Source organism: Hippichthys cyanospilos, chromosome 2, assembly GCF_059441005.1.
Source record: "Hippichthys cyanospilos isolate Australia breed blue-spotted pipefish chromosome 2, RoL_Hcya_1.0, whole genome shotgun sequence".
NCBI lineage: Eukaryota > Metazoa > Chordata > Actinopteri > Syngnathiformes > Syngnathidae > Hippichthys > Hippichthys cyanospilos.
The window spans coordinates 27,198,280-27,205,378 of record NC_142370.1 but is presented as its reverse complement, the minus strand read 5'-3'; positions in this window follow the sequence as shown (position 1 = coordinate 27,205,378).

Below are 7,099 nucleotides of genomic sequence, written 5' to 3'. Positions count from 1 at the left end.
GGTCATTCATTATTAATTGTAAATGTGTTATTGGGACTTTCAAGTCACCTTTGTGGTGATATTTTGCCTTTGCTGTTGAAGATCACGATTGTAAAATATAGGCAAATAAGACACAGTTTGTCTCTTTCTATGTTTATATTTGAATGCTAATTATGTTTACATTTGCATGCTGGTTAATTTTTTTGTCTGCTCAGTAAAAAGAAAAATTTTTGATGGATGGAACATTTACAGTATATAAGGTATTACTTTACAGTATATTACAAATTTTGCAAAAATATTGTATACTAAATCTGGTATTGAAGAAACATTGAAAATATGCAGGATACAGGCTCCCTAGGAGCTAAGTTTGACTCTTGTGATCGATAGCACTTTCAGCTTGCTTTTCTTCAGCTCCAACACCGTCTTCAACACCATCATCTGGCTAGCAATAGAGAGGAATGCCAAACATTTTCACAACCACTAAATAATCATTTGTATAGAATACCTTCTCAGACTTGCTTGGGTAAGAGTTGTGGCAAGATGACCGCCTAGGCAGAACGAACCCCTCTGGCAAAGCCCCTGGCTGCGGCCAGGCTCTCACAGTGAAATGGTTTGGAACCGCTACACATTCTCTCCGCAGGCTATGAATACAGAGCAAACAGACCTGATTGTGCTGCCAACTGCTCTATACACTCAAACACATAAAACCCTGGCATTGGTCTATCCATGTAGCCCTTTTGAACAATCCAGGAATTGTTCCTACTTTTAACCTTCACATTAGGTTTTTTTTTAAAATCAGGAATTGCTTTGTTTTTGTTCACCGTAAGTGTGAATAATCTTATTCCTCCTGTACATATGGAAAGCTCTTGGGAAACTTCACTTTTTGTTATGCGAAATAAAGACAGATTCATTTAATTTGAAATCTTTATGACCAGAATCTACATGGTAATCATAATATTTGTTCAATTTGACGAATGGGGGAAAGAAATGAAGCATTTTCCGTCCTGCGACTGCACACACTCTGTCGGCACCCGTCGACATGTCAGTGTGCATTACATCCAAGCCAGCCAACAGCTCCTGCTGCACTGCCAGCGTTTGGCAAGGGACAGGAAAAGAGTGCCCTATTTGTGGTTGTACTTTACATCACCTTCCAAAGTGTTGAACAAGTCCAAAATGGGGCGTCGGATCTTCTGATTCCTTTTTATTTATCGCCGTGTCCACCTCTAAATTGAGTTGAGTGACTCGGAAAGGTCGAAACGGTGGCGCGCAGAACTGTGTGCGCTGTCATAAAGCTTTAAACACAGCACTATTCGGCAGCGTGAATAAGCTGGGAGGCTTTTAGGCCAGAAGCACCCCCACCACCTCCACTCCACCCCACCCGTCACTGTAACCCACATATTGTATGAGCTTTGACCTCCTGCTAGTTGCACATAGAACCCCTGCAGGAATTAAATACAGTAATCCAGTAATACAGTAAGATGCTTCAGCGATGATTTGCAAATTCACATTTTTTTCTGTGGAGCCATTTTGTGTGCCTAATGAAAACACCTAAGATGCCACCAGAGGCTTCCAAAGCTGTGTCTAAATAGGATACTGTCATGGCTATCGTTACACAATAACTTGTGTCAAGGAAGTTGCTGAAAGTGACTAATGTTGGGTGAGGAATTTGTATGCTTTGGAGGAACTATTTTTAACTTACATTATTGAAGTGACGGATAGTCGTCACAGAATTTGCGTAAGCATGCCTAGTTTTTAGCGTAGTTTTTAACCAAATAAATCCTCAGGAGTCATTTATTTTAAAGGCTAAAGTCATGTGAAGAACTGGCAAATCCAATAGGAAGGATGATGGCATAATGATTTTAGAATGGCAGTAAGGGAAGGAGATTTTGACAAAAAGAGTGTTGTGCATTAGTATACTTAAAAACAGAGTGGAGAAACATACACAGACTCACAGTGCAATCCACAACCTGTGCCTTTTTTCCTCAGCTTGTCCACAAGCTGTCTCCTCTCCTCAGCTTGTCCACAAGCTGTCTCCTCTCCTCAGTCATATTCAAAGTCCACGGTGGATAACCTTGAAAGGCCTTTTTAACCTTAAGAATTGAATTGACAATGATCAAGCATTTTCTTGGAATGTGAATGTGATGTGGTATTAGTACTACGATAAAGCACTCTGTGATATGTTAAGAGTGTAATCTGGAAATGATTTTGGCAGGAATTTTGTTTGACAGGAAAGCATGTTTGTGTTTTCTTCCATGTGATGCTTCACTGAGCACCTTCTCCTTCATAGATTGACCTTCAACCCCTCCCACATATAAACTCCTGCCGGTCATATGCAATGCGGCGGCTACCTTTACCTTGTTCATCCGTGTCAACATGTCACAACAGTTTGGATCAGAGCAGTTGTTGGGTTGGCCGCAGCAGATGGGGGCTTGTCACATACGTATGCAAGCCGACACGGGGATCCGTTGTCAAATAGCCATGATGCATTGGTTATGTCTCATTACTGATTAGCAACTGATAAAAACGAAGAGCAGCAATGACAAAAAGTTTGTCGATTGATCAAATGAGACTAACTAGATCAAGAAGCACACAGACAACAAGCAAGCATACACTAACAGTATTTCTGCCTCAAACAGGAGAGGTATCAAATAGGTTGAAGTCATGATGTGTGGCAAACCAGAATGACGGCAAAAAGCACGGGCACATGTAAAACAGACACAATACCTGATTGCACACATTGCTGTCAGGTGCAGCAAGAAGACTCCGCCCACTAATGTACCAGACGACTGCAGAAAGACGGAAGTCACCACCAGAGAAAGGCAAAAATACTTTAAATAGGAATGTATGGCAACAAACACAAATGAATTATTATTTAAAGATTTACTTTAAATAGGGAACATATGTATATGTATTTTTTTAAACTAAAATGTCTTAGTCAGGTTTCCATTACATACTACATACAGTACATATTAACCTCAGCAGTTACTCACCACAATTTCCATTTAAAGTTTCCACTTTTGTAACATCTCCAAAATCCGCCGAAATGTATTGCCATGGAAATTCACAGGAAATCTTAACCCTTCTTTTCAACACTAATCAAGTATAATTTCAAGTCTTCAAGGGACCAACAGGTATGTAGACACCAAAATGTGTCTTTTGTCTCATACTATTGAAAGATGTTCTTTGTTTTGTCAACGTTGGTGCAATGTTAAAGATATTAATAATTCATTATTCTATGTCATATACAATACAATGTATACAATAATTCAAGTGTTTTCTTTTTCTCTGCGTGCTTTCCTGCCACCTGCTCCAATCTCTCTGAAGCTGCCGAAGTGCTCTCATCCATCTGATCTAAAAGCTCTGACATCTCACAGGGTGATCACACACTGAGCTGACAAAATTCCTGCTCTTGTTTATCTGTGTGTTCCTCTGTGACACCACCTTGACCTAGATGCTGAACAAAGAAGGTGTGGGGGAGGACTGTGGTATGGTAATAACACAGCATTATTCTCGTTGTCATACTGTAGTTTTAGTTGGTGCTGCTACTGCATTGTGATGTCATTTGTTTACAAATCTAACAAGCACCACCCACCTTAACTACTACGAAGTAACCTAAAACTTTATATGAATCAGTCCGTCTGATCCAAGGGTCAGTAACTGCGGTCCTCAAGAGCACCTATCCAGCATGTTTTCTGAGCAGCCCTTCTCAGGTGTACCTGATTTATATGATGAGCTCATCAGGAGGCTTTGCAGGAGCCTGATTATGCTCCCGATCATTTGAATATAGTGCAATGGAGGAGATTTACACTAGCTAAATGCTCGATAGGTTCCCTGGCGGACCAGCGTTCTTGACCCCTGCTTGAATAATGCAACCTTAAGGTCATACGCATTATTCAATAAATACAGAGATCCCACTTTTACTTTTGTGTTTTGCCATTTGAATCATTGTGTGTAGGTGGATGTTGTCAAAGAGTTGTTAAAGGGACACCGTAAGATTTGACAGTTTTTCATTACGGACAGTAGGAGGTGCTGCAATTACCATAGTACATAGTTATAAAAAACATGGCGGCCTCCTAGTAGTGCCACCCCCAATGAAATATCATTTAATGATAACTAGACCTACGATTTTATTTAAAACATACTGTTGGTTGTTAAGAACACATTTATTTGCAAGTTTTTGAAATTTATAATCATATTGTCTAACTGTTACATAGTGTCCCTTTAAAATGCGCACACTGTCACACAATATCAATCAATTTACTATTCTTACAGAAAATGTATATATATTTGATAAACAGGACACAGTCAGCTTTCTAAATTAATCACGTAGCACAGGTCCCTCGTGTTCATAGAATGCTAGCATAGACCAAAAATGTCCATCTTATCATTCCTCCGCCATTAGAAATCTCAAGTTTTGTTGTTTGTACAATACAAAGCTTGTTGTATACCCAAATTCATTTCCAACTGGATTTCCAGCCCACAGTGATGGAGACCCATGCAACTGTGAGCTTCTTATGTTAATAAGTCATTGATGCAAGGTTGGACCTGAGGAGAGACATCGAGGTGGCGTCAAGGAGCCACCACGCTGCGCAGCTGTCCGCTCCATTAACACCTCTGTCTATCACATGCACAGATACCTCCAGGGGTACACAATCCATTCGTCTTAATGCTCTCTTGCTGTACTTAAAGAGCCTGTGGATTTAGAACTTAGTTTCTTTATAATAGGCTCCAAGGGACATTTCTGAAGATAAATGCTGAAAATGTGCCAATACTGACACCCACTGTCTATTGTACTTGACTGTGGAGCTGTAGCAAGAATTTTACCATTTTTGGCGAGGAGCCCCGGAAGTCTGATAGCTTGCATGCTAATCAGCGCCTTGTGCCTCTCGTATTTCAATGGCAAACTGAATTAATATAAAAGCAAATACACGCCATCAGGTGTGTTGCCTACCTGAATTGCATCTGCGGGGTGGCCACGGTGACATGCATAGGAGACATGCATGCGTGCGTGCATCATTATTCATCATCCCCTGTACAGTTAGGGTTTCATATAATTTTTTTGATATAAATGTAACTATGCATTTATAATATAAACCACTTGTGGCAGGTGTAGAGGAATCTAAGAATATTGCATGCGTATAGGAATGACAGAAAAATCATAAAAATTAAAATTACCCATTACCCAACAACCCCCACCCCCTCCACTTTTTCTTTTAAATTAAGGTTTTTTTTTTTTGTTTTTTGTTTTTTAATCTCTGGCGCTTTCAGCTCTCAACGTTCCGCGTTTTTTAACAGGTCTTTTGCATCCCCTGGTGGCTACTACGAGCCGTCACAATGCTCTGAGTATATTAGAAAAGGTGAGCGTGGATTATTGTAATAATGACGCTACGTTGTGGCAGTATTTTTGATATTTTCCAGAAAATGTGTGCAGACACAATAAACATGAGACCTTTGCAATCGAATATGACATAAAAAGACTTTTTGGTGACCCTTGACGATTTTGTGTTTTCTGTATTCCGGATGTTATCTGCATGCAGTTAGCTGCAGCATGGTATCAGTTTTCGTAACCGCCAAACCCGAGGGGAGAAATGCCAAAGCCTTATCAATATTGCAACACTGCAATAGTGCAACTCGATTCAGATTTTCCTTTTCTTTTATCACAATATATGATGGCATTACAACTGTGATCAAAGCCATTCACATTTTTACTGAACAGTTGAAAGTTACTGAACGCGTTGAGGTGTACTTCAGTGGGAAGCAGCAAATAGAAAGTTCCACCCAGATGGAATGTCGAACTGATGTAGATTAAGATATATAGAATAGAATGTTCCAAAGCATAAGAACATTGATCTAATCCTACGTGTGGATTAGTCTTCATTCTGTTTCTCCTTTAATCCCTCTGGAAACATGAGGCACGATGTACTCAGCAATTTAAAATACTTGTCTCTTTTCTTTATTTGTTACATTGTGATATATAGCCTTTTTTTTTTTTAATATACAAGAGCCACAGTTCCCAAGTGACCCAAATGCAGAAACAGAGTGGAATGTGTTTTTTGGTTTGTGTTACCGGAAAACAGTAGCTGTCTGGCAGGTGACTAGAGGATTGATATTGTGCTCATTGTATTCTAGTTGACTGTGAAATTGGAAGCCTGCAGACACCCAATAGCTTCTGCTATGGGAAACCTACTTCCTTTTCCTCATTGCAAACAGGTAACTACCAAAAGTATTTTTTGTGGGGAAGGTGGAAAGAGAACTATGGAGTCCAAGTTGTACAGAAATTGCTTGTGATTGCTAAATCTTGAAAAGCCCTGTATAATGTGAGAATTAAAGTTAGAATGTGTGAATTGGTCAAGAAATGTGGAAGAAAGGAGTCAATATGTAAAATATGTACTGTATATGTTTGGAATTTGATTGGAACTTTCTGGCAATGTCAAAAATAGTTCCCGGGCCTGAATGAGTTCAACAGAAGTTGGAATAATGGGAATCGCACGAGAAATGTGAAAACAGGAGTTTAGTTTATGTTCATTTGGGAATTGTATCATGAAAAGTGTCAAAATTTGAGTGTGGGAATTTTTTCAATGTGGAAATATGTCTAACATTTTCGAAATGAGCAAGATGGAATGGAAATAAAGACGAACTTGTTTGGTGAACGTCTTATTTATCTCAATGGGTTTTATGTGTGTGTCGAAAAAGTGACGATTTAGGGAAAGTGAGAGTAGTTGCATGGAGGACCTGGGATGAGGTGTGAAAGTTTGAATCAGTACTGAAACGGCAAGCATAAAATGGTGGAATAATAGTGAAGTGTATTGTAGAATAACAGTCCATGATTATATTGAAAACCAACAGGTCATCCTGGTTTCATCAGACGTTAAAATAGTTCAGGTGCTAGCTAAAGGCTAAAGTGAACATGTGTTCAAGTACGACATGACTCTACATGGCGATGAATGTTTTATCTAGTCCATGGATTTGGGTGGTATTAATGTAATCTTTCTCTCGGTGACCAACAGGTCTGCTCGCAATTTATCTGATACATCCCGCCTTATCCGACAGATGAGAGTAAACAAATTGACATCTGGCCCCGCAGCCAAGGGCGTCAAGTTCCGAACATTTGGAGTGCTAG